The following is a 27,676-nucleotide window of genomic DNA, read 5'->3' as shown; positions in this document are numbered from 1 at the left end:
TGATCAGATCTGAGCAGGTCATCACCCTGTTTATATGGAGTGAAAACTTAAAGCAGTAAATGGTGAGGACTGAGTCAGTCTGCTGTTTTATTCTTTGTTAAGTATATTATGTTATGTTTTGTTGTTATCTGAGATACTTTAGTTAGAATATCTCAAAGTCCCTGCAATAAATACTGTGGAAAAACGAAGCACTACTAGAAAAGAACAATAGGTGTGGATGCCAGGTGCAGCAGTCCTAGTGATTCTGTGGATCCTGCTTACGCGTTAGGGAGGTTTTCAGAAACTGACATTGAATGCAATCTGCATGAAATGTGCTTTTGTGTTCAGTACAGTGCATGTCAACACATAACACTGCAACACAGCAAACTGCTGGCTGCTTCCAATTACAGCAGTCTCTAGTGCAGGACTTTTAAACAGCCCCCACTACCACCCAAGATGCATGTACTCCTACGCTTTGTATCACATCAGAAAAATCCTGCAGTGAATTTCCACAGCCACAGTCTATTTGAAAAACTTACTTCACTCAAGATACACTACATCTGAGAGAGAGCTGAACTCATGAGTCGCTCAAATGTATTGACTCAACGGAGTGAATATACTTGCTTGAACTTCTTCAGGGGCACCATGTTTATTTTTAAATCAGGTTTTGTTTTAAGTGGGAAAAGTTGTGTCTTGTTGTCCCACACTGATGTGTTTTATAAGTACAAGACCAAAGATCAGGAGATGTTCCAAAGAAGACGAGAGCTAGCGAGATATTTCATCTGTAAAACTGTGACGCTCCAACTCTTTAAAACTACAACGAATTCTGAATCTGATGATGACAACACTGATAAACATGATAACAAATCAAACTGAAGAAGCACAAAGTCTGAACTTCCTCCGACAACAGTGTTGTACGGCAACCCAGAGACCAACACTGCAAATGAACCTGCGACATCTCTCAGGGTCTACGATCTGGGATTACTGCAGTTGGTCAAGTCTAGATTTAGGTCTAGATGCAGGTCTAAATTCAGGTTGATATTCAGGTCTAGATTTAGATTGAGATTTAGGTGTAGGTTCAGATCTAGATTCAAGTCTAGATTTAGGTCTAGATTCAGGTCAAGTTCCAGGTGTAGGTTCAGGTCTAGATTCAGGTCTAGAGTTAGGTCTAGATTTAGGTCTAAATTCAGGTCTAGATTCAGTTTTAAATTCAGGTTTAGATTCAGGTCTAGATTAAGGTTCAAATTCAGGTCTAGATTTAGGTCTAGATACAGATCTAGATTCAGGTTTGGATTCAGGTCTCGATTCAGGTCTAAATTCAGGTTTATATTCAGGTCTAGTTTCAGGTCTAGGTTCAGGTTTAGAATTAGGTCTAGATTCAGTTTTAAATTCAGGTCTAGATTCAGGTCTAGATTCAGATCTAGTTTCAGGTCTAGGTTCAGGTTTAGAATTAGGTCTAGATTCAGGTCTAGACTTAGGTCAAGTTTCAGGTGTAAGTTCAGGTCTAGATTCAGTTTTAAATTCAGGTTTAGATTCAGGTCTAGATTAAGGTTCAAATTCAGGTCTAGATTTAGGTCTAGATACAGATCTAGATTCAGGTTTGGATTCAGGTCTCGATTCAGGTCTAAATTCAGGTTTATATTCAGGTCTAGTTTCAGGTCTAGGTTCAGGTTTAGAATTAGGTCTAGATTCAGTTTTAAATTCAGGTTTATATTCAGGTCTAGTTTCAGGTCTAGATTCAGGTGTAAATTCAGGTCTAGATTCAGGTCTAGTTTCAGGTCTAGATTCAGGTCTAGGTTCAGGTTTAGATCCAGGTCTAGGTTCAGGTCTAGATTCAGGTCTAGATTCAGGTCTAGTTTCAGGTATAGATTCAGGTCTAGATTCAGGTCTAGTTTCAGGTCTAGATTCAGGTCTAGATACAGGTATACATTCAGGTCTAGATCCAGGTCTAGATCCAGGTCTAGGTTCAGGTCTAGATTTGGGTCTAGGTTCAGGTCTAGATTCAGGTCTAGGTTCAGGTCTACATTCATGTTTAGATCCAGGTCTAGATCCAGGTCCAGGTTCAGGTCTAGGTTCAGGTCTAGGTTCAGGTCTAGATTTAGGTCTAGGTTCAGGTCTACATTCAGGTCTAGATCCAGGTCTAGATCCAGGTCCAGGTTCAGGTCTAGGTTCAGGTCTAGATCCAGGTCTAGGTTCAGGTCTACATTCTGGTCCAGATCCAGGTCTAGATCCAGGTCCAGGTTCAGGTCTACATTCTGGTCTAGATCCAGCTCTAGATCCAGGTCCAGGTTCAGGTCTAGGTTCAGGTCTGGGTTCAGGTCTAGATTTAGGTCTAGGTTCAGGTCTACATTCAGGTCTATATCCAGCTCTAGATCCAGGTCTAGGTTCAGGTCTAGGTTCAGTATATTCTGCATTAGCAGGTTATTCCATCTCCTTTGACGACACAGACCTGTTCCAGGATGCAACAGGCTCAGACTGTAAAGGAGCGGTTCAGGCAACAGGAGACGTTTCCACACATGGACTGGCCTCCACACAGTCCAGACCTGAACCCTGCTGAAAATCTGGAGACGGCTTTGTGCAGTAGTCCGGAACTTCCATCATCAATAAAAGATCTTGGAACAAAACAATGAACTTTAAATGGAAATCAATACTGTGACATTGCAGAAACTTATCGAATCGATGTCACAGCAAATGCTGCTGTAATCAAAGCTCAATGTGGTCCAATTGTTGCGTCTGACTTTTGCCTCTCTTACGCAGTTCCAAGCAACAGTACGATGTCGTTATAACCCATTTCTGCTGATAAACATGGCTTCTGTGTCTTATTTGTGTCACCCAGTCCAGCTTTTAGAGAAGTGGTTTTCCAGTTAGGTTTCTGGTTCATGTATCAGTCACATGATGAAATCCTAAGCAAACATGTCGGACACCAGTGTTTGGAAGAGGAGTCGATATGACAGCAGCTCCATCTCCCGACCGCTGACCTTTGTTTCCACTTAGGTTGATGAAACCGTTTCATTAAACAGTCGTTCTGCAGTGTGATCCTCAACAGCGGCAATTTTTTTCACACAGCGCTAAAACACGTAACTATTGCATCAGTGGACACAGATCAATAGATTTTATTAGTGTTAAACATTTCTGCTTCTAGACTGGGTTGAATCATCTTCACCAAATGTGTTACCATTATATTTCCCCCCCCTTTTTTTTTTTTTTATCAATAACTCCAACAATTTGTCCTCCCAGACAAAAATCACTACCATCTTTTATAGTAGATGCTATAAAACAACATATGCTTGAGTTATAGTAAGAAAAAGCCCAGCTGCTCTGCTGCACAGCACCCAGCGTCACGCAGAGCGAATCTATTCCAGAAGATTCAGGGCTGTTATCCTAAACTGCGTCGTCAGGGTAATGTAATTGCAGACTCAAAAATAAAAAGCCTGAAGGTGTCGCAGAAATAGCAGTTGCACTTATCCACATAAACAATTCATGGTGTGTATATTTACGTGAGTGCACAATGCGTGTGTGTGTGCGCACCTAAGTATGATAACAAGAGCCCATGCCGTGAGCAGTAATCTGCTAACACAGTGGATTGAGCTGACTCTGTTGGATTAGCAGCGGTGTGAAACACAACACACTCTCAATTACTCCGATACCGTCATGTTCGATGTGGAGGAACAGACAGAGGGAAGAAGGAGGGGCGCGCTTTTAATTGTCGTAATACATCCGTGCACAGGGCAAGGAAAATGAAAAAGATGAAAGCGATGTCTGTGTTTGGATATGCAGAAGCTGCATAGCTGCTGGTCTTTGCACAATGAACCAAGAACTGTGATTAATCTGCTACAGACACGTGCACGCTCATGTGTCACCAGGCTATCTTTCAGGTAGTTGTTCACCCCAGCAGCCACAACTTCATCAGCCTGTTGTGTCATTGTCATCACCCTATCAGGGAGTCGGTGTGTGTGTCAGGGGCAGAGAGAGAGAGGGAGAGGCTGCCAGCTGTGGCAGATCGATACCACTGACTGAGAGATCACAGGAATGCTTAGTGCCCATCAATGACTTCTTGTGCATGTGTGTGTGTGTGTGTGTGCGTGTAACACAGTGTCCAGTGACAGAGAACAGGGGGAAATTGAAGGAGGATGGATAGTTGAGTGAAAGAAGGAAACAGATGAGTTGATGAATCCTATTTCCTGCTCCAGCTTTCTTCATCGCTCCGTCTCAGAGTGTCTCTCCGTCTTCTTCTCTGCCGTGTTCTGCGGCGTTGGTTTGGATCTGATCCAGTCTGACGCCGTTACATGACTGGGTAACAGACAGGATAGCAACAGAATTTACATCTTTGTTCAGTTTTTCATTTTGTCTCTAGTTTTTGTTTTCTTTACCTTTTTTTTTACTCTTTCATTTTCATTATTTCTTCAGTTTTATCACAGTTGAGCTTTCAGCACTTTTATCAGAGTTAAAGCTAAATAAATTTAAAACAATGTGCCTTTTTATTTCATTGGCTAGTGTTTTGACTTCACTTTCCTTTAACCCTTTCATCATAAATTACTAAAAAACAATGCCACATTTTGATTTATTTTAATGTATTGTATAAAATATTCATAAAATAATGTATAATCAATTATATTATGGACAGTAAATCTTCTATAAAATTTAGCTGTATCATTTTCTTTTCCTATTTATCGCAAAGGCACACTTTTACATTACATTATTTCAATTATATCATATATTTATTTATTTTCCAGTGAGTAGAAACGACTCACTAACATCCACTGAAGTGGTTTATTTATAAAAATACCATCCTCATTCAGGAATATGCAAGAAAGCTTGTAAATAGGTGTCCACTATATGATCACTTTGCACTATGGGTTAAAATGGTCATTTTGCTGAAAATATCTCATGAAGGGGTAAAACCTTGGTGAAAGAGAAATTCCTGACATAATTCTGTGTAATTGCTGTAAATACTGCTCAGTGAGGCTGCAGTAAACACGCTGCACCAAGAAAATAAACCTAAGTAAATGTAAGGATTAATTTACAACTGCATCTCTGGTATGCTGCCTTTCATCACAATAAAACGTTTCATTACGCTAGCATGGTAGCTACCAAGATCTATCTATCTATCTATCTATCTATCTATCTATCTATCTATCTATCTATCTATCTATCTATCTATCTATCTATCTATCTATCTATCTATCTAGCTATCTATCTATCTATCTATGTCACAATGGAATATGTCACATTTTTGTGACATATTCCATTGGGATCGCCAAAGTTATCTTAATAAAATCTTTGTCAAGTTGTTCAGTTTTAATTAGAAGTAAAAATTAAGAGGGCTTTTGAGTCATTGTATAATTAAAGATCTGCTATACAGCAGGATCAAGAAGCAAAAAAAGAAAGAAACAAAATCCACAGATTATAAAGATACCTGAGAAAAGGTAATTACCAGAATGTGCCGTTTCATTTGCATGCAACATTAAATGAGCATTAAATTAATAAAACTTTATTTATCTCAAAAAGTCAAAGTTATGTAGCATTAATGATCTTCCGTGTTGTTGTGAAGAAGCCTCTGTCTGAACACGTTGTTGTTTCAACACTGTGTAGAGGATGTGCAGTGTTGTCCACTATGTTAAGCAGCCTTTGCAACATTCTCTATTTGCATAATCATCTCCAAAGTGTGCACGGAGCCGTCCTTCCTCATCAGTTTGTTCTGCTCCTTTATGTTTTTCTTGCTCTGATGCTGCTGCCCCAACAGGTGGCTGCAAAGCACATTGAACTCTTCACCACAGACAGTACGTCACATCTTGTTTCAAACGTTTCCTTCTTTCCTTCTGTTCAGTTCATTCAACTTTATTATCACTACACAAGTACAATGGAATTAAAACTCACCATAAAAGTTAAATAGTCATAAAGTCCATCTGTACAGCTCAATAAATAAAGCCATTAAACTAAGATGGTCTATATATAAAGCCTGACCATTAAAAACACATTTGTTACATATATTTGCTCCTAAATTTAATTTATTAAATACAATAAAATAAGAATAATTGATATTGTCATTAATAGAAGTGGCTGAGTAGCTCTATTGGGAAGCATACTGGGTGAGATGGGTGAGATGGGGTCTGCAGCACAGAGGAAACCCATGAAACCCTTAATTTTTCTGCATTTGCTATTTGATTTAAAGTTTATGTGAACATCCTGGTATCGGTTGTCTTCTGCTGTCGCCGCCTTTCTCCCCAGATGGAAACAGATTATTCCTGTATCCCATAAAATTTAGAATCATCTCTTTAATTTCTTTTACATCCCACATAAGAGTCAACCAGTTCTCTGAACTCAAACTTCTGTTGGTCGCTCTGAAAGATTCCCAGACTGGACCATTTAAGCGGACCAGTCTGCCAGTTCTAACATAGCAATGCAGATTAATGGAAGAGTAAATAATATATTCCCTAAGTATCGATACTTACATCGATACTCCATGTAACTAGAGTTACATGGAGTTCCTTCATGCAGTCCTGATACAGATGTAGGACGGTGGTTGTTCACACTGAAGATGTGGAATTGAATCTAAGAGAAGATTCAATGTGATCTGGTGATTTCCAGCTGTGAAACAGCTGTGCATTGCAAATTGACAGTAAAGTTAAAACGTTAACAAGAAATCAATATGAGTTGGACATTTAGCATATATTTACATAAGAACACTTTATTGTGGTTAATTTGCGTTTTATTGCCCACTCAGACTGGAAGGGTCGTGCAGGTAAATGGTCCATCTGCAGAGCCAATGTGGTCTCTGCTACACATGATTTTGCCTTTTATAAATTTATTTTAAAATGTATTTCCTCCGGTGGACAAGTCATAAGACAATAGCTGACAGGCTCAGATTGATTTCAACCTCATGGTGGAGGAAGAGGAAAGGTCAGTGCATCACCAATGTCATTAAGTTGTATCCTCTGGGAGTCATAAATATCTTTTTAAATGCCATCGCAGTATGAGCAGCAATATTTTCCAGGTTTGACCAAACTGGTTGAAAAACTTTTTACTGGGACAGATGTGTGCTGACTAATAGATGGATGGACGAATGAACAAATGAATGAATGAAAAAAATAATTTAAAAAAAAGAATAAAATCAATCTCTTAATTGGTTTTGCATATTTGCATCAGTGGTAAAACCTACCTCATCCTTTTCTTGTTTAATGAAATATTGAGCCAAAAGAATTATGTCTCATTTGCATAGACTGGTGTGGACACAGTAGTTACAGGTCGCTGTTGGAAGAAAAAAAAGCATTTTGTTAAAAGTTTAAAAGACAGAATTATTTCTGCTCTTCTTTGATAAATAGATATGAACGTAGCTGATTCTGACAACAATTTTAGCTCTGAGATTGACGTCCTGGTGCTCTAAATCAGCAGATAAATGAAATATTCGCTATCTGTGACTTCATTGCAAACCATCTCGGCGACTGCTTTATATTCTGCACCGACTCGGCCTTTGCTCATTTCCTTCCTTCTTTTGTGGGAGTGCATGGTCAGAATGCATCCGCTCATCATTGATCTCCTGTCCAGCGTCCTGAGGCCTTGAGAGCCTCAGTCTGTTTCTCTGCTTTCTCTCTTGTTTTCTCTCACAATATCTCTTATGACGCCCGCCTGCTTCACTCCAAACTAGTTTCAATCAACTTACTGTCAATTTCAATATGAACAGTTCTAAATAATTGAAAGTTCAATTCCAGTTATGTGAAGAAATGGTTACTGTGTGGCAATATACTGTTCAAATTTCTCTTCATCGAGCCTTTCCTAATCTGTCTTTTCCCCGGCCCTGATTAGGTCGTTTCCCATCCACTGTGAGTGTAGCGCTCTGTGGCTAATTGGCAAGCTCAATCAAAGAGACAAATGAAGAGAGGAGAAACTGACCTTTCAGAGAAAGTCATTGCTCTCCTGGCTTTTCAGATGTCTTGGTTTCCTCTTGTTTTCTACATCTTCGCTCTGCTTTTTGCATCTTACAGCCTCACCCCTTCTCTCATGCTCTTCCTCGCCTAACCTTTCCTCCATCTTTCATGCTCTTTTTGTCTTCTGCCCTCTTTCATCTCCTCTCTTCTCCTCCCTCACTGGGAAATGAGTTGCCAGTCATTCCAATTTATTTTAACAACTTATTCTCCGGCATGTCAGAAGAAAATTACAGCCTGCGAACGTGCTCTCACACTTTTCTGTTGTGTCTATTTTCGCTGCCACCCTTGGCTAAAAACCCACAGCTCCCCACACTCCACTATCTAAGGAGGCAGGAAAGCAATGGTCCAAAGCAGAACAATGGGCGCCTCCATGGAGTAGAGCAGTCGTTTATCTGTTTGAGACGCAAGCATCTCCCACTTGTTTTCCATTTGACCCACCAACCGTGACTGATGGAGCAGCCAGGCCATGCTGAGGTCTACATTACAGCATGACCTCTCTGTGTCAGGCACACTTGCTAATGGCGGCTGTGTTGTCATTCATCACTGCGATGGCCTGAATGATGTGAATGATTGGTTGGGGGTATGAGTATCGTTATGTCTGTGTGTCCGTGCACCTGAGCGCCACACATAAACATGATATCTGAACAATCGATGGTGAGATCCGGACACAGTTATGAGTGCAGCTACAAACACATTAACTTGATTAGATGCTTAAGCCTTTGTTTGCAGCACACGTGTAGCCGTCTGCATTTTCATGAGAAAATATTAAACGTTTGGTCTTTAAATCTTCTTTCCACATAGTTTAAGCCTGTCGTTTAAATCTGTACTGACTATATTAAAACCCTGATGTAAAAAGAAATGACTCAGTGTTTAAATACAGTTTTATGGCAGAACAGTCATGAAATGTTAGGGTACTTATGTTTACTTTTGTTTTTACCACCTCCCTTTTAAATAGACTTTTTACTCATCTGAAAAGATTATTTTTGGGGTTTTATTGGGAGTCTTTCGTGTTTTTTCTGACTAAATGCAGAATTGATCAGCAGTCTGTTATTGCTGTTGTCTGATTCTCTTCTTCATAGTAGGAAACTGGTCTGGACTGGAGGGGGCAGACTGCACAAACCCCTGCTATAATATATGCAGAATGAAGTCTGTCATTCGCCTGCCAATATTTCCCTCCAAAATACCAGTTTACGCCTCTGAACATCTTCACACATGCAAAACCTTCCTGCCATGGGGACTGGTGCGCCACCATACAATCACAGATGCTGGATGTTGCACCTATATTTATGAGAGCCTTTCTAATCTTTAGGTTGAGGAGTCAAATATCAGGGTTTGGTTTTTTTTTTTTTTTTTTTTTTTTGTTGTTTCAATCTAGCAGAAGAAAAAAACCACTAGACATGTGTCCACTGTCACTCTTTCCATCTGAGATGAGCCCAAATCATTTTCTTCAGTGTGAAACAGTCACTTCAGTGTGATTTCCTCAGTGTTTATATTTGATTTCCTGTTTGGATAATGCACTTTCAGCTTACATTTCTGGATCGAGCTGTGGGTGGTGTTGAGTGGAAATGGTTTTTCTGGGCACTCCCAAACCCACAGTAGCTAAACTGATCACAGTGGCTTCATGATCTCTCTTGCAGCACTGCCTGCTGACTCAGAGGACTTGGAATATCCTTAGATATCAAATGAATTTCTTTTTAATCTAGCTAGCATATAATACATTCAGTTCTACAATTATCTATCAGGGGTAAGTGGGGTGGGGAGTATCAATGATTTTCTGACTGTGTTTCATGCAAAGAGGTGGGTTTTTAAACAGGATTGCTCATCACTTTGACACACTGGTTATGAAGGACTCTTAAGTTTTAGTGACATTTTTTAAATGTAGTTATTAATTCTAGGTATCGTATCTTGTTTTAAACTTTTTTAAACTGTATTAAGTGTGTAAACGTACTGTGCACGAGCAGCTTATCTTATCTTATCTTATCTTATCTTATCTAGATTTAATTGAATGACACTTTTTTACTTATTTCTAACACTCTCTCATATCTGGTATTTCTGTTGTCCTTTTTGTCATCCTGTACAGCTCTCATCATTTTCAGTCACAATAATTTGTAAAAAGAAAAAGACATTTTTTTGAAACATTGTCTTTTAAAATCCTTAATATGTTGAATTACATAGAGCATGAGTTAAGTATTATATGGCACTAGTTGTTCCTATTTCTAAGCAGGAATGAGCGCTGATCTTTGCATTAAACAGGTAACCTGAAGCTAACGACAGAAAGCGCTGTCATTTTAATGATCGGTTTCTGGTTTTCTGTCAGAGGAAATTAAAAAGAAGTTGACATCTGCAAATAAAATGAGTTATATGTTTCAATTAAATAAAAGAAAAGTGCACATAAGTGATTTTCTAAACGCTTTCTGGTGAAGAGATCATTCAGACCTGTTCTCAGTGGCTTATCAAGCTAGCCGGGTGTGTGCAACATTCGTTTGAAACATTTTAAACCAATCGTCTCAGATCTGTGTGAGGATAAAGTGCTGAAACACTGCTGATACACTGAAATATGCCAATTATTGCATCAAAGATGCCTTGATTCGTAAAAATTTCAAGAATATATGTGATTGGTGTCTTGACTTTATGCACACTGAGACCTTGGATATAAAAATAAACTTCATTCTTTTTGTAATCTACAAATAAATGTTTCTTGTTGAATTTTTATTTTTGCATTTTCAAAAGAAACACTGTTGCACAGACTGACCAGAGGAACAGGTGCTCAGCAGTGTGCTCATGCCAGACTCACTCAGCACCTTTGTAATGATGAAAACAAAAGGCCCAGACAGGCTGCAGCTGATATCTCGTCTTTGAGCAGCTGAATGGAGTCTGACGGTGGCTGTTAATGAAAGGGAAAAAGTGTTTGATTGTTCTGGAACTCGAGCCAAAGAAATCCAACAATGGTCAAGTTGTTTAAATGCCAATTCTTACAAAACAGTGCATAAAGTAAAAAAATAAAATAAAAGAAGTTTGTCATGATTTGGCCCTGTGATGGACTGGCGACCTGTCCAGGTTGTACCGTGTCTCTCGTCCAATGATTGCTGGGTAGGCTCCAGTTTCTCTGTGACCCTCCGTGACTAAGTGGTTCAGAAAATGACTGACGGACTGGTCATACGTCTTCTGTTGGTAAAAAGCTCTATTAAAACACCCCCAGCACTAACATAAGATTAGTTGTATTCCAGTTAAGCATTCAGTCTCCCTTCATCAACACACCTTGCATACCAGCTCTGTGGCTGGAAGAAGCAACACAATGCAGTAACTCTGACACCAACCTTGGGACCCTGGAAGGCAGGAACATCAGATTATGATGCCATTAATGTTACGTATCTCAGTTCTGAAAGGGGCTTTCAAAAGATTTAAAGCTTTGTGTTTAAATATCTAACCGTAATTCTAAAACTTTACCATTCCTACTCATCATCTCACGTCCAGCTTTTCATTAGTCTGTTTCATTTTCTGCCTTTCTATGTTTTTCTTTTCTTCTCTCTCTCTCTCTCTTACCAATCTGCATCATCACGCTGCAGAGTTGGCAAGACATCTGTCATTTCTGTCCAGCTCAGAAGCTCCAATCGCCGTTGCTGGGAGCAGATTATTTACTGCGCTTAAAGAAATTTGCTGATGTGATTGTATTGCTTTGAGTTTGCATACAAAAATGTGAGCTGCTGTGCTGATGTCAGCATCACCTGCTGCCTCTCATCTATGCACAAAACATCTATGACTAGCTGTAAAAGTCTCCATTCCTAAAGCAGCTTACAAAACACATTCAGAGATTATAAAACAATTTCTGTCCTAAAGTAGCGCGACTTTCTGACCTTATAAACATGATTCATTCTGATGGTACGCTGACATTCAGACTGCATTTATACCTGCAGCCTGATAGACTTTGTATGATTGGGGACTCGGTTGCAACAATGAGTCGACATTTTGAAGAATGTGTTCCTGTCGTTGGCAGAGGTGCTGAGCATCAAGAAGTACTGAAGAAGACAGACAAGGACATAAAAAACTTGCTGATCTGTTGGTTAATGTAGGGTTCCCATCACCTCAGAGAGGCATCGGATCCTGGAGGTCTTGGGTTGACCATGTTTCAGAACTTTATTCAATTCTTCCACTTCTTACTGTGAGCCATTTCTCTTTGCTTTTGTCCCACAAGCAACCTGCTTTGGTTTTGTTGTCTACAATGGCATGTGTGGTAGTCAACAGACCTCTGCATGAGGCTTGTTACATCCTCCACGAGAAGCGAGACATTTGTTGCTCTCGCTGCTGCAAGAACAAGAAAAAACAATTTCCTTTTCGTTTGGTCCATTCAGCGGGGCGGGGATCCCTACAGGCACTGTTGTCCGTTTTTATGTGCAATGAACCTGGTTATTTTATAATCAAAGAGAAACAGGGCGGGTTTTGCAAGCAGCTTTGTTTAAATGCAACATGTCAACATTTTTGTACTTTCTCGCCACCTTTAAACGGATTGTTATGAAAACAATCTCTTTAACCGCTTCATGCTTTTCTGTGTTAACCACGCCCTCCTCAAACGCTCGTGGATTATGTAGCGGGCTTTACGGTGTGTTCAGACCAAACGCGTTTTGAGCGTCAAGTTTCCATGTGAAGTCTATGTGGAGGTGCGGCAAGGGGGTGTTGAGCTTTCTCACGTCGCATTTTGGGGGTCAGCGTTCGCGCGGAATGCGCCCCATAAATTTAAGAACACGCGTCAAAAGCCAGAGATGGGCAAAGCTGAACTTTGGCCGCTTGACGCAGGGCGTCAACCAATCAGAGCGATCAGCTCCTGGAGGATTCCTGTGGTGAACCCAGACACGGGGCTGAGACGCCATTACACCGTGCAATATTAAGGATAACCATTCCTTGCTAAAGAGCTGAATGTTACTGATTTGGCAACGTATTAGGATACGTTGCCTAGCAACCCTTTGTTTTGGGAGGGTGGCGGCTGTCTGCTGAGTGCGGCTCTTGTTGCATTAACACCGACTATCACTGCCCTACGACAACGTCCTCTAGCTTTATTTATGAAATAAAACAATGCCATCGCTCTACTGAATCCGCCATCATTCAGACTGACCGGAAGAAAAGCTCCACCTTTCCCCCTTCTCATTTCCGCCGTGTTTGCCGCTCGCTCCAGACAAGCGGCAGGAGCATTGGGAGCATTTTGGGCGTCGGACATAAAAGTGGCAGTTTAGTGACCAGCGTTCAGCGTTTTGAGTGTTTTCGACGCCCAAAACGCGTTTGGTCTGAACACACCGTTAGAGTTCAGTTGCACATTCACACCTGCAGCATCTCGAGGCTGAAAAACCACACTGAGTTTAGTTTTATGCAATGAGCCACGTGCTAGCAACTGGATATCAACAGTTGGGCTCTTTTAAACACGTACCACAGCTAATTCATGCAAAAATGCAGGAGGACATTAATGGATAAAGCAAAGGAAAACGTAGGAGGTGTGTCGTAGGAGATAACACCAAAGTCAACATCACACTGATTTTATTGACTTGGGAGAGCTCAGAATACACATGCCAAGCAAAATGGATGTATGATTAGCGTCGTTAGGGGTCGCCTCACTCAGAAAACCTTTAAACTCCAAAACCTGCAGTCACTGCCAAGTCAGGAATCAGGCTTCTCTCAGGATTAGTGTTGTAGTTATCTAAATAAAGATTCCTTCGAGCTGCTCACACGCTGAGTCCTTTCATATGATTGCCTTTACCACAGTGCTCAGAGTCCTCATGTCATCTTCAGAGGTGGAAGTGATCCAGTATCGCTGTCACCTCTTTGCTGCGCAGTCTGCCTCTTCTGATATAATCCACTTTTCACTACGACCTCTAACTGATCCCCTGAGTAATTAGTAAGCTCTTAGTCACACTTCTTAGGACCATCTCGTCAGCGAAGTAGAAGTTTCACTCACAGCAACTTGATCACAGCTCTTTTCGTGGTTTAGAAAAAAAAAATGGAGTCCTTGATCCTTGATCCAGCCTTCCAGATACAGCAAGTTCAGACACTTAATGGTCTCATACAAGAGGATCAATCCGTAGTCCTCTGTGAGTGTGCTTGTGTGTGATGAGTTCAAAGCCTTCAGTCGCAGAGGAATGAAGAGTCAATTCGGTCAGGGGACATCGAACCATTTGCCCTGTAGATTGCCTTGTTAAACATCACTTGTCTACCTTTTAAAATCTCTCTAGACCTTTTATCTGCCTTCTCCAATAATGTCAACCAGTGGTGGAACAGTATATTAGAACAGTTGCCTCTGAACTTCAAAGAGCTTTGCCGTTTTTTTTTATGGAAAGTGGGCGTCTGATTGCTTAAGAGCCTCAGGTGCCATTAGCTGACTTGAGTATTTGCTTCTTTTTTTTTCCTTTTCTCACATTGTTTGAAGTGTGTTCAGTTTGGTGCCGCAGCAGTTGGCTACTATTGTCTGATTGTGTAGTCTCTCGCTGCTTTCTGACTCTGGCCTTTTCCCACTGATTGCTTCTTTCCTACCAAGAGGCAGGTTGCATGGGGAGGAATCAGGGGAGAGAAACTTGGCTGGATTTCACGGAAGCTCAGCTCTTCAAGGGTTGTCAGTTTCTCTAGTCCTCTTTTTCTTTAATCCACTTTGTTTTCACACTTTGTCCATCCATCCAGTCACATCAGTCACATTTGCATATTCCCTTGTGCCGAACAGCTCTCTGAAGTGTAGGTGGAAAGTGTGTGTGTGTGTGTGTGTGCTGTGTTATGACTGGATGTGTGATATCCTGTTCCCTTAAATACTCTGCTAAAAGTATTGGCTACGCTCCTTGGAAAGATGAGCTGGATACAATATGAAGAATTGAAGCGAGATAAAATACTGTAATCACCCTCATTGATTAAAGATAAACTTGTTAGTCTCATAAATCAGTTATTGATTTAAGATCGACTGAATGATTTCTGTTCTGACTTCACTGTCTGGAGTTTGAAGTTTAAGAAAATCCTACATTTTCATAGATTATGACGAGACTAATCTTTTTTTTTTTTTTTAGCTTTCTTTTCCCAGCATACTGTCTGCAGGGATCCTGCAGGTGTCGTGCAGGTTTCAAAGTTCCCCTGCTGCAACACGCCTGAGTCAGACTCAGACTAGCGCAGAGCTCAACATTAAGCCCTTCACAAATCTTCTAATTAGCCATAATTTGTAGTATGTTGCATGCGATGGACTGGCGACCTGTCCAGGGTGTACCTGCCTCTCACCCAATGATTGCTGGCTTAGACTCCAGCTTCCCGCAACCCTTAATTGGACCTAGTGGTTCAGAAAATGACGGGCTGACTGAGGTATGTTGCAGCAGGGGATCTTCAAAAACCTCCCCTAAGGACCAGGATTGAGAATCTCTGTATTATTTCTGTAATCTCTCTGATGTTTCTTTTGAATTGTTCGTATCCAGAACATTATGTCATCCACCACATCATGCAGTTAGCTTTAACTTTCTCCCTTTTTAACGGTTAATGATTCATTTGAACAAGACTTTATGTTTTCATCCTCCTAATGTAGTCAAATGATGCAGTTATCTGCTGTACCATGCTTTTTTATCCACACAGGCACAAGAGACATTTTTTTTATCTTTAGATATACATCATCCAAGAAAAACAGACGGATTCTCAGAAGCCAACTATTTTCCACTTGTGCAGATACTTATTCAGCCTTTCTTATTGTACAGCAGAAACTAAAATGGTGTAAATTGCTTTCATTCAAACTGCATGCCGGCAGTGTTTGCACCCCCTTGCTATCTGCGTTTGATGCTGTGTGTGAAGTAATGGCCATTTCTTCGTCCAAACACTCATTGAGATATAGAAGACAATCACATGTGTAGATTCTGTCAGTCTTTACTTCCTGTTTTGAGGCACCATTAAGAGGTCTGCATTCATTTTTTTGTCTTAATATTACACAACAACAAGGAAAAACCAACACGAGGATGGATGTTTCTAGTTACTCTTTAGGCTGTGCAAGCAGATAAGCATCACGTTAGTTCATGTTTACGTAGCAAAACCACCTGACCAGTCACCAGTTTGCTGCAGCAGCTCCTTCCAGTTAACACACATCTGAAGTTCCTTTCACATGCGCCATTTAACCTGCGACTGCAGCTTCTCTTGTGGCATTTTACCGAGGAGACACGTCGAACTTTATATCAGGTGCTTGTGGAGTTATTGGAAAGTTCCCCTCATTGTCTTTTATCTGTAACTACAAGCTGAACTTTGAATGGCACCACACGCCACGCTCGGCTGTTAAAATCACTTTTGGCTCCACATCTGTAATGGTCCCTCCACTGCGCAGAATAATTAGAGGCTTTTTAAATGTCACGGAGCCATCAGCATGATGCTGTAATTAAAAAAGAAAAACCTTTATGAGTGTCATAATGAATTGGCGAAGTCGTTATCATCATCACTGAACCGACTTTGTTCCTTGACTGACTGTGTGTGTGCGAACATGCTGTCATTTGTTTCATGAATCACATTGGACTTTCTGTCCTTGGTTAAAGTATAATGAAGGTTTGATGCATTAAATTATGAATATTTGGTGACATATTTTTAGTTCCCTTCAGCCTCTCATTCCCTTCTGCTCAGTCACTGTAAGTTTGCGTTAGTTTTCATTACAATGCCGGTAGAATTTAGCCAACTCACTCAACTTTTTGGGGAAAATGACTGAAACCACATGTAGGCCACAGTGTGTGTGTGTGTGTGTGTGTGTTCTCTCCCAGCTGTTGTCAGGTATCAGGGCGTAGCCTCAGCCAGGGAGCCATTTTGCTGCATGTAGACCAGAACATATTCTATATTTTATTGCCAGATAAAACTCTTTTCTTCATTTCTCTGTTATATAAAACAGGAGATCATTTTTCATTTTCTGCTCATTGCTTCATCTGGTTTTTGTCTACAGGTTTGTTCTGTTGTTACTACCTCCCTTCTACTCTGTTTGCCTCTTTTGCTACGGCTCTGGGTACGTTCCTGTCTGTTGTAACACACAGACATTGTTATCAGGTCTGATTTTGTCCCAGCTGAAGGAGAACACAGAGTTCTGGTTCCAGCTGTGGATTAATAAGAAGCGCTGAAGGTAACGATACGTTAAGTATTCTCCAGAGTGTGTATGAACTCAGAATCAGCCCCGTGCTGATGCCTTCCAGGATTTATATCTCACGTTAAGTTCTCAGAGATGAAGGTTGTTGTGGTGCAGCAGCAGAGCTGGAGCCTTGGAGTCTGCATGCTTCTCCCAGGACTTGCATGCTAAAGTCTAATTAGAGACTTTACGGATGTGCTGATGTTCATGTTCGCTCCATTTCGGACTGTCCTTGGTGTACATGATGGAGGCTGGGATGTCCTCCAGCTTCCTGGGTGTCGACACTCATCCATTCCTATGTTGCTAATTGTGTGACAGGATGTTTATATGATCCCATTTTAATGATAATGATGAATTTTTGTTCGATCAGTGATCCGCTGAGTCTACTTGTTTGGTAAAGTGTAACAGCAGCCTGACAGCAGCTTCTGGAGTTCAGCAAGCAGAAGAAATGGTAATTTTCCAGTTTTAGCTTGTACCTCCTGAACCCAGGTACAATTTAAATCTTCTCTCCTTACATGAAAAGCTCTCAGTCACCATGTTTCATTGGATCTTAAATATCTCTGTTCCATATCATCCCAACAGAGCATTTCAGTCTCAGCCAGGGTTTATTGGGGGCTTCCAGAGTAAAATGGGAGGAACAACATTTGGGTATGAGGCTCCTGTCTGCGTCCCAGTTTGGCTTCATGAAGCACCCATCCCTCTTTGACTTCAGATTAGTTTGTGGCTTCGCCGACCATTAGTCATTAACCCGTGATTTTATTGGAAATAAACCTGCCTGAGATACTTCCACTGCTCGGTTTGGGTACTTAAATACAAAAATTATTTACCTGTTTTTCAATTTTTAGGTTTTCACTATAGAACTATTTTACTGTATTATTTATTGTCTTTAGAAACATTTTTAAGAAACATTGATTCTTGTTATTGTGTAAAAGAAAAAAAAAGAAAGAAAAATACCAAGAAGCATTTGACAAATAATGTTTAAAAAGAGATTTAAACATGACAAACATTTTTAATTTAAATGACATTTCAAAGTTTTTTGTGTTATTTTTTTAAAACTTTTATTTTGGCCGTTAATCTGATACAATGTGTTGTGGCGACGCCTCCGTGTGCTTGATTGAGGCTTCGGTCAGTGAAGGTTTGGGTTTGAGGAGAACAGCTTTGCAGCTACAGATGAGTTTAATGCACGGATAGTTTTAATGCCATCCATGAAACCGAACATGTAATTAAAAGAGAACAGTAATTAAACAGATGTGTATATACGTGTAGGTCTGAACTGAAATACCTACATGTAAAGAATGTTTATCTGTATTTTCACAGACATGAAGATAAATATGCAGGAAAGTGTGAAAGTACAAAAGTTTATGTTTTTTCTGTTTCGTTTGGACATGAAATACTCAGTTTTTAGGTTCAGAGTTTATTAATTAAATCAACCTTGTTGTCGTTATTATATTTATGTTTAAATTATTATGATCCTGTTTTAATTAGTCAATGGTTTTTCCAATTTAAAGTTCCAAAATAAACCAACTGTTTTAAAAACAAAAACTTAATATTTTTTTGTTTTAACAGGATCATAATAGAAAAGACATTTTTGATCCGTTACCATGTTATGGATCAAGATTACATGCTGATTACCAGATATTGATCAGTTTTTAACTCAGCTGTTTTAGGGCTAAATGTGAGATCATCATAAATACCTGAATATCTAATCATGACATTTTATTGGACACTTTGCAAATAATTGTATAACTTACAGAATATTGTTGGTGATATCGCACTTCTACGATGTATTTTATTTGCACATAATGTGAGTGAAGAGAATTCACATTTAAAGGTCTTATTTTGTGTTACTTTATTAGTTTAGCCTGAATAAGCTGATCTGAAAGGCACGACAGAGATTTCTGGCACTTACCTCCTCTCTGTGAGTCCTTTTCAGAAATATTTTCTTTCTCACCAAAGCAAACTTTTAAATACTCACATTTACCATCTTTGAAGATTTGACAACTTTCAAGGTTTCCTATGAGAAATAAATAGTCGATTTAACCTGCGGGAGCTCCAGGGAATGTCTTTCTGCCCCCAAGAAAACCTGCTTCACTTTTCACTTGATCAAAAAGCAAAAAAAAAAAAAAAAAAAAACCAGAACATTTCTTTTAATTGAGTTCTTTCTGTCCTGAAGTGAAAAGCTGGCCTTGATGGCATTACACTGATATTTCTGTTTCCAGAGCTGGAATGCAGATTCCTTTTACAACAACTTCTTTTGTTGTTTTCTTACATTTACTTAGTTTTGACATGACCTAACTCTGGCGAAGCTTTTCACAAGTTTTCAGTAGTGAAAAATGTTTTTAATGCAATGGAGGGCAAGTTTATTTGTACATCTTTCACACGCAAGAGAATTCAAACTGATTAACATAAAGCGTTAAACACATTACAGTTTAATCTCCACCGAGTTCGTTCCATGTTTGCAACAAAACAGCTAAATGCTGCTTCGCCATGTTTACCCTGGAATCTGGTCTGGACTCTGGTCTGGACTCTGGTCTGGTTTGGTCTCTGGTCTGGACTCTGGTCTGGACTCTGGTCTGGTTTGGTCTCTGGTCTGGACTCTGGTCTGGACTCTGGTCTGGTTTGGTCTCTGGTCTGGACTCTGGTCTGGTTTGGTCTCGGGTCTGGACTCTGGTTTGGTCTGGTCTCTGCGCTGGACTCTGATCTGGTATGTGGTCTGGTCTCTGGTCTCTTGTCGGGTCGTGTTCTGGTCTCTGGTCTGGTCTCTGGTCTGAACTGTGGTCTGGACTCTGATCTGGTATATGGTCTGGTCTCTGTTCTCTTGTCGGGTCGTGTTCTGGTCTCTGGTCTGATCTCTGGTCTGAACTGTGGCCTGGACTCTGATCTGGTATGTGGTCTGGTCTCTGGTCTCTTGTCGGGTCGTGTTCTGGTCTCTGGTCTGACCTCTGGTCTGAACTGTGGCCTGGACTCTGATGTGGTTTGTGGTCTGGTCTCTGGTCTCTTGTCGGGTCGTGTTCTGGTCTCTGGTCTGAACTGTGGCCTGGACTCTGATCTGGTATGTGGCCTAGTCTCTGGTCTCTTGTCGGGTCGTGTTCTGGTCTCTGGTCTGGTCTCTAGTCTGAACTGTGGCCTGGACTCTGATCTGGTATGTGGTCTGGTCTCTGGTCTGAACTGTGGCCGTGACTCTGATCTGGTATGTGGTCTGGTCTCTGGTCTCTTGTCGGGTCGTGTTCTGGTCTCTGGTCTGGTCTCTGGTCTGAACTGTGGCCTGGACTCTGATCTGGTATGTGGTCTGGTCTCTGGTCTCTTGTCGGGTCGTGTTCTGGTCTCTGGTCTGGTCTCTGGTCTGAACTGTGGCCGTGACTCTGATCTGGTTTGTGGTCTGGTCTCTGGTCTCTTGTCGGGTCGTGTTCTGGTCTCTGGTCTGGTCTCTGGTCTGAACTGTGGCCTGGACTCTGATCTGGTATGTGGTCTGGTCTCTGGTCTCTTGTCGGGTCGTGTTCTGGTCTCTGGTCTGGTCTCTGGTCTGAACTGTGGCCTGGACTCTGATCTGGTTTGTGGTCTGGTCTCTGGTCTCTTGTCGGGTCGTGTTCTGGTCTCTGGTCTAAACCTCTGGTCTGAACTGTGGCCTGGACTCTGATCTGGTTTGTGGTCTGGTCTCTGGTCTCTTGTCGGGTCGTGTTCTGGTCTCTGGTCTGGTCTCTGGTCCGAACTGTGGCCTGGACTCTGATCTGGTTTGTGGTCTGGTCTCTGGTCTCTTGTCGGGTCGTGTTCTGGTCTCTGGTCTGACCTCTGGTCTGAACTGTGGCCTGGACTCTGATCTGGATTGTGGTCTGGTCTCTGGTCTCTTGTCGGGTCGTGTTCTGGTCTCTGGTCTGGTCTCTCGTCTGAACTGTGGCCTGGACTCTGATCTGGTATGTGGTCTGGTCTCTGGTCTCTTGTCGGGTCGTGTTCTGGTCTCTGGTCTGATCTCTAGTCTGAACTGTGGCCTGGACTCTGATCTGGTATGTGGTCTGGTCTCTGGTCTCTTGTCGGGTCGTGTTCTGGTCTCTGGTCTGGTCTCTAGTCTGAAATGTGGCCTGGACTCTGATCTGGTATGTGGTCTGGTCTCTGGTCTCTTGTCGGGTCGTGTTCTGGTCTCTGGTCTGGTCTCTGGTCTGAACTGTGGCCTGGACTCTGATCTGGTATGTGGTCTGGTCTCTGGTCTCTTGTCGGGTCGTGTTCTGGTCTCTGGTCTGGTCTCTGGTCTGAACTGTGGCCTGGACTCTGATCTGGTTTGTGGTCTGGTCTCTGGTCTCTTGTCGGGTCGTGTTCTGGTCTCTGGTCTGGTCTCTAGTCCGAACTGTGGCCTGGACTCTGATCTGGTTTGTGGTCTGGTCTCTGGTCTCTTGTCGGGTCGTGTTCTGGTCTCTGGTCTGACCTCTGGTCTGAACTGTGGCCTGGACTCTGATCTGGATTGTGGTCTGGTCTCTGGTCTCTTGTCGGGTCGTGTTCTGGTCTCTGGTCTGACCTCTGGTCTGAACTGTGGCCTGGACTCTGATCTGGTTTGTGGTCTGGTCTCTGGTCTCTTGTCGGGTCGTGTTCTGGTCTCTGGTCTGACCTCTGGTCTGAACTGTGGCCTGGACTCTGATCTGGTTTGTGGTCTGGTCTCTGGTCTCTTGTCGGGTCGTGTTCTGGTCTCTGGTCTGGTCTCTGGTCTGAACTGTGGCCTGGACTCTGATCTGGTTTGTGGTCTGGTCTCTGGTCTCTTGTCGGGTCGTGTTCTGGTCTCTGGTCTGGTCTCTAGTCTGAACTGTGGCCTGGACTCTGATCTGGTTTGTGGTCTGGTCTCTGGTCTCTTGTCAGGTCGTGTTCTGGTCTCTGGTCTGGTCTCTGGTCTGAACTGTGGCCTGGACTCTGATCTGGTTTGTGGTCTGGTCTCTGGTCTCTTGTCGGGTCGTGTTCTGGTCTCTGGTCTGACCTCTGGTCTGAACTGTGGCCTGGACTCTGATCTGGTATGTGGTCTGGTCTCTGGTCTCTTGTCGGGTCGTGTTCTGGTCTCTGGTCTGATCTCTAGTCTGAACTGTGGCCTGGACTCTGATCTGGTATGTGGTCTGGTCTCTGGTCTCTTGTCGGGTCGTGTTCTGGTCTCTGGTCTGGTCTCTAGTCTGAACTGTGGCCTGGACTCTGATCTGGTATGTGGTCTGGTCTCTGGTCTCTTGTCGGGTCGTGTTCTGGTCTCTGGTCTGGTCTCTGGTCTGAACTGTGGCCGTGACTCTGATCTGGTTTGTGGTCTGGTCTCTGGTCTCTTGTCGGGTCGTGTTTTGATCTCTGGTCTAAACCTCTGGTCTGAACTGTGGCCTGGACTCTGATCTGGTATGTGGTCTGGTCTCTGGTCTCTTGTCGGGTCGTGTTCTGGTCTCTGGTCTGGTCTCTAGTCTGAACTGTGGCCTGGACTCTGATCTGGTTTGTAGTCTGGTCTCTGGTCTCTTGTCGGGTCGTGTTCTGGTCTCTGGTCTGAACTGTGGCCTGGACTCTGATCTGGTATGTGGCCTAGTCTCTGGTCTCTTGTCGGGTCGTGTTCTGGTCTCTGGTCTGGTCTCTAGTCTGAACTGTGGCCTTGACTCTGATCTGGTATGTGGTCTGGTCTCTGGTCTGAACTGTGGCCGTGACTCTGATCTGGTATGTGGTCTGGTCTCTGGTCTCTTGTCGGGTCGTGTTCTGGTCTCTGGTCTGGTCTCTGGTCTGAACTGTGGCCTGGACTCTGATCTGGTATGTGGTCTGGTCTCTGGTCTCTTGTCGGGTCGTGTTCTGGTCTCTGGTCTGGTCTCTGGTCTGAACTGTGGCCGTGACTCTGATCTGGTTTGTGGTCTGGTCTCTGGTCTCTTGTCGGGTCGTGTTCTGGTCTCTGGTCTGGTCTCTCGTCTGAACTGTGGCCTGGACTCTGATCTGGTATGTGGTCTGGTCTCTGGTCTCTTGTCGGGTCGTGTTCTGGTCTCTGGTCTGGTCTCTGGTCTGAACTGTGGCCTGGACTCTGATCTGGTTTGTGGTCTGGTCTCTGGTCTCTTGTCGGGTCGTGTTCTGGTCTCTGGTCTAAACCTCTGGTCTGAACTGTGGCCTGGACTCTGATCTGGTTTGTGGTCTGGTCTCTGGTCTCTTGTCGGGTCGTGTTCTGGTCTCTGGTCTGACCTCTGGTCTGAACTGTGGCCTGGACTCTGATCTGGTTTGTGGTCTGGTCTCTGGTCTCTTGTCGGGTCGTGTTCTGGTCTCTGGTCTGATCCCTGGTCTGAACTGTGGCCTGGACTCTGATCTGGTATGTGGTCTGGTCTCTGGTCTCTTGTCGGGTCGTGTTCTGGTCTCTGGTCTGGTCTCTGGTCTGAACTGTGGCCTGGACTCTGATCTGGTATGTGGTCTGGTCTCTGGTCTCTTGTCGGGTCGTGTTCTGGTCTCTGGTCTGGTCTCTGGTCTGAACTGTGGCCTGGACTCTGATCTGGTATGTGGTCTGGTCTCTGGTCTCTTGTCGGGTCGTGTTCTGGTCTCTGATCTGGTCTCTGGTCTGAACTGTGGCCTGGACTCTGATCTGGTATGTGGTCTGGTCTCTGGTCTCTTGTCGGGTAGTGTTCTGGTCTCTGGTCTGGTCTCTGGTCTGAACTGTGGCCTGGACTCTGATCTGGTATGTGGTCTGGTCTCTGGTCTCTTGTCGGGTCGTGTTCTGGTCTCTGGTCTGGTCTCTAGTCTGAACTGTGGCCTGGACTCTGATCTGGTATGTGGTCTGGTCTCTGGTCTCTTGTCGGGTCGTGTTCTGGTCTCTGGTCTGACCTCTGGTCTGAACTGTGGCCTGGACTCTGATCTGGTTTGTGGTCTGGTCTCTGGTCTCTTGTCGGGTCGTGTTCTGGTCTCTGGTCTGGTCTCTGGTCTGAACTGTGGCCTGGACTCTGATCTGGTTTGTGGTCTGGTCTCTGGTCTCTTGTCGGGTCGTGTTCTGGTCTCTGGTCTGGTCTCTAGTCTGAACTGTGGCCTGGACTCTGATCTGGTTTGTGGTCTGGTCTCTGGTCTCTTGTCAGGTCGTGTTCTGGTCTCTGGTCTGGTCTCTGGTCTGAACTGTGGCCTGGACTCTGATCTGGTTTGTGGTCTGGTCTCTGGTCTCTTGTCGGGTCGTGTTCTGGTCTCTGGTCTGACCTCTGGTCTGAACTGTGGCCTGGACTCTGATCTGGTATGTGGTCTGGTCTCTGGTCTCTTGTCGGGTCGTGTTCTGGTCTCTGGTCTGATCTCTAGTCTGAACTGTGGCCTGGACTCTGATCTGGTATGTGGTCTGGTCTCTGGTCTCTTGTCGGGTCGTGTTCTGGTCTCTGGTCTGGTCTCTAGTCTGAACTGTGGCCTGGACTCTGATCTGGTATGTGGTCTGGTCTCTGGTCTCTTGTCGGGTCGTGTTCTGGTCTCTGGTCTGGTCTCTGGTCTGAACTGTGGCCGTGACTCTGATCTGGTTTGTGGTCTGGTCTCTGGTCTCTTGTCGGGTCGTGTTTTGATCTCTGGTCTAAACCTCTGGTCTGAACTGTGGCCTGGACTCTGATCTGGTATGTGGTCTGGTCTCTGGTCTCTTGTCGGGTCGTGTTCTGGTCTCTGGTCTGGTCTCTAGTCTGAACTGTGGCCTGGACTCTGATCTGGTTTGTAGTCTGGTCTCTGGTCTCTTGTCGGGTCGTGTTCTGGTCTCTGGTCTGAACTGTGGCCTGGACTCTGATCTGGTATGTGGCCTAGTCTCTGGTCTCTTGTCGGGTCGTGTTCTGGTCTCTGGTCTGGTCTCTAGTCTGAACTGTGGCCTTGACTCTGATCTGGTATGTGGTCTGGTCTCTGGTCTGAACTGTGGCCGTGACTCTGATCTGGTATGTGGTCTGGTCTCTGGTCTCTTGTCGGGTCGTGTTCTGGTCTCTGGTCTGGTCTCTGGTCTGAACTGTGGCCTGGACTCTGATCTGGTATGTGGTCTGGTCTCTGGTCTCTTGTCGGGTCGTGTTCTGGTCTCTGGTCTGGTCTCTGGTCTGAACTGTGGCCGTGACTCTGATCTGGTTTGTGGTCTGGTCTCTGGTCTCTTGTCGGGTCGTGTTCTGGTCTCTGGTCTGGTCTCTGGTCTGAACTGTGGCCTGGACTCTGATCTGGTATGTGGTCTGGTCTCTGGTCTCTTGTCGGGTCGTGTTCTGGTCTCTGGTCTGGTCTCTGGTCTGAACTGTGGCCTGGACTCTGATCTGGTTTGTGGTCTGGTCTCTGGTCTCTTGTCGGGTCGTGTTCTGGTCTCTGGTCTAAACCTCTGGTCTGAACTGTGGCCTGGACTCTGATCTGGTTTGTGGTCTGGTCTCTGGTCTCTTGTCGGGTCGTGTTCTGGTCTCTGGTCTGACCTCTGGTCTGAACTGTGGCCTGGACTCTGATCTGGTTTGTGGTCTGGTCTCTGGTCTCTTGTCGGGTCGTGTTCTGGTCTCTGGTCTGATCCCTGGTCTGAACTGTGGCCTGGACTCTGATCTGGTATGTGGTCTGGTCTCTGGTCTCTTGTCGGGTCGTGTTCTGGTCTCTGGTCTGGTCTCTGGTCTGAACTGTGGCCTGGACTCTGATCTGGTATGTGGTCTGGTCTCTGGTCTCTTGTCGGGTCGTGTTCTGGTCTCTGATCTGGTCTCTGGTCTGAACTGTGGCCTGGACTCTGATCTGGTATGTGGTCTGGTCTCTGGTCTCTTGTCGGGTAGTGTTCTGGTCTCTGGTCTGGTCTCTGGTCTGAACTGTGGCCTGGACTCTGATCTGGTATGTGGTCTGGTCTCTGGTCTCTTGTCGGGTCGTGTTCTGGTCTCTGGTCTGGTCTCTAGTCTGAACTGTGGCCTGGACTCTGATCTGGTATGTGGTCTGGTCTCTGGTCTCTTGTCGGGTCGTGTTCTGGTCTCTGGTCTGGTCTCTGGTCTGAACTGTGGCCTGGACTCTGATCTGGTATGTGGTCTGGTCTCTGGTCTCTTGTCGGGTCGTGTTCTGGTCTCTGGTCTGGTCTCTGGTCTGAACTGTGGCCTGGACTCTGATCTGGTTTGTGGTCTGGTCTCTGGTCTCTTGTCGGGTCGTGTTCTGGTCTCTGGTCTGGTCTCTGGTCCGAACTGTGGCCTGGACTCTGATCTGGTTTGTGGTCTGGTCTCTGGTCTCTTGTCGGGTCGTGTTCTGGTCTCTGGTCTGACCTCTGGTCTGAACTGTGGCCTGGACTCTGATCTGGTTTGTGGTCTGGTCTCTGGTCTCTTGTCGGGTCGTGTTCTGGTCTCTGGTCTGGTCTCTGGTCTGAACTGTGGCCTGGACTCTGATCTGGTTTGTGGTCTGGTCTCTGGTCTCTTGTCGGGTCGTGTTCTGGTCTCTGGTCTGGTCTCTAGTCTGAACTGTGGCCTGGACTCTGATCTGGTTTGTGGTCTGGTCTCTGGTCTCTTGTCGGGTCGTGTTCTGGTCTCTGGTCTGGTCTCTGGTCTGAACTGTGGCCTGGACTCTGATCTGGTTTGTGGTCTGGTCTCTGGTCTCTGGTCTCTTGTCGTGTTCTGGTCTCTGGTCTGACCTCTGGTCTGAACTGTGGCCTGGACTCTGATCTGGTTTGTGGTCTGGTCTCTGGTCTCTTGTCGGGTCGTGTTCTGGTCTCTGGTCTGATCTCTAGTCTGAACTGTGGCCTGGACTCTGATCTGGTATGTGGTCTGGTCTCTGGTCTCTTGTCGGGTCGTGTTCTGGTCTCTGGTCTGGTCTCTAGTCTGAACTGTGGCCTGGACTCTGATCTGGTATGTGGTCTGGTCTCTGGTCTCTTGTCGGGTCGTGTTCTGGTCTCTGGTCTGGTCTCTGGTCTGAACTGTGGCCTGGACTCTGATCTGGTATGTGGTCTGGTCTCTGTTCTCTTGTCGAGTCGTGTTCTGGTCTCTGGTCTGATCTCTGGCCTGAACTGTGGCCTGGACTCTGATCTGGTATGTGGTCTGGTCTCTGGTCTCTTGTCGGGTCGTGTTCTGGTCTCTGGTCTGGTCTCTAGTCTGAACTGTGGCCTGGACTCTGATCTGGTTTGTGGTCTGGTCTCTGGTCTCTTGTCGGGTCGTGTTCTGGTCTCTGGTCTCTGGTCTGAACTGTGGCCTGGACTCTGATCTGGTTTGTGGTCTGGTCTCTGGTCTCTTGTCGGGTCGTGTTCTGGTCTCTGGTCTCTGGTCTGAACTGTGGCCTGGACTCTGATCTGGTATGTGGTCTGGTCTCTGGTCTCTTGTCGGGTCGTGTTCTGGTCTCTGGTCTGGTCTCTAGTCTGAACTGTGGCCTGGACTCTGATCTGGTTTGTGGTCTGGTCTCTGGTCTCTTGTCGGGTCGTGTTCTGGTCTCTGGTCTCTGGTCTCTGGTCTGAACTGTGGCCTGGACTCTGATCTAGTATGTGGTCTGGTCTCTGGTCTCTTGTCGGGTCGTGTTCTGGTCTCTGGTCTCTGGTCTGAACTGTGGCCTGGACTCTGATCTGGTTTGTGGTCTGGTCTCTGGTCTCTGGTCGGGTCGTGTTCTGGTCTCTGGTCTGGTCTCTGGTCTGAACTGTGGCCTGGACTCTGATCTGGTTTGTGGTCTGGTCTCTGGTCTCTTGTCGGGTCGTGTTCTGGTCTCTGGTCTGGTCTCTGGTCTGAACTTTGGCCTGGACTCTGATCTGGTTTGTGGTCTGGTCTCTGGTCTCTTGTCGGGTCGTGTTCTGGTC

At 44.4% G+C, this 27,676-nt stretch overlaps 1 protein-coding gene across 1 annotated transcript in view; it reads left to right on the top strand.

Moving 5' to 3' along the window:
- The window catches only part of LOC306755142 (neural-cadherin), a gene marked incomplete at both ends in the record, with an annotated part of 401,965 nt that overhangs the window by 30,586 nt on the left and 343,703 nt on the right, over window positions 1–27,676 (top strand). The gene's annotated exons all lie outside the window — the stretch shown is intronic.

Source organism: Telmatherina bonti, assembly GCF_933228915.1.
Source record: "Telmatherina bonti genome assembly, chromosome: 1".
NCBI classification, from domain to species: Eukaryota; Metazoa; Chordata; class Actinopteri; order Atheriniformes; family Telmatherinidae; genus Telmatherina; species Telmatherina bonti.
Note: the sequence above shows the minus strand (reverse complement) of the source record. Positions and strands in the feature narration are given on the sequence as shown.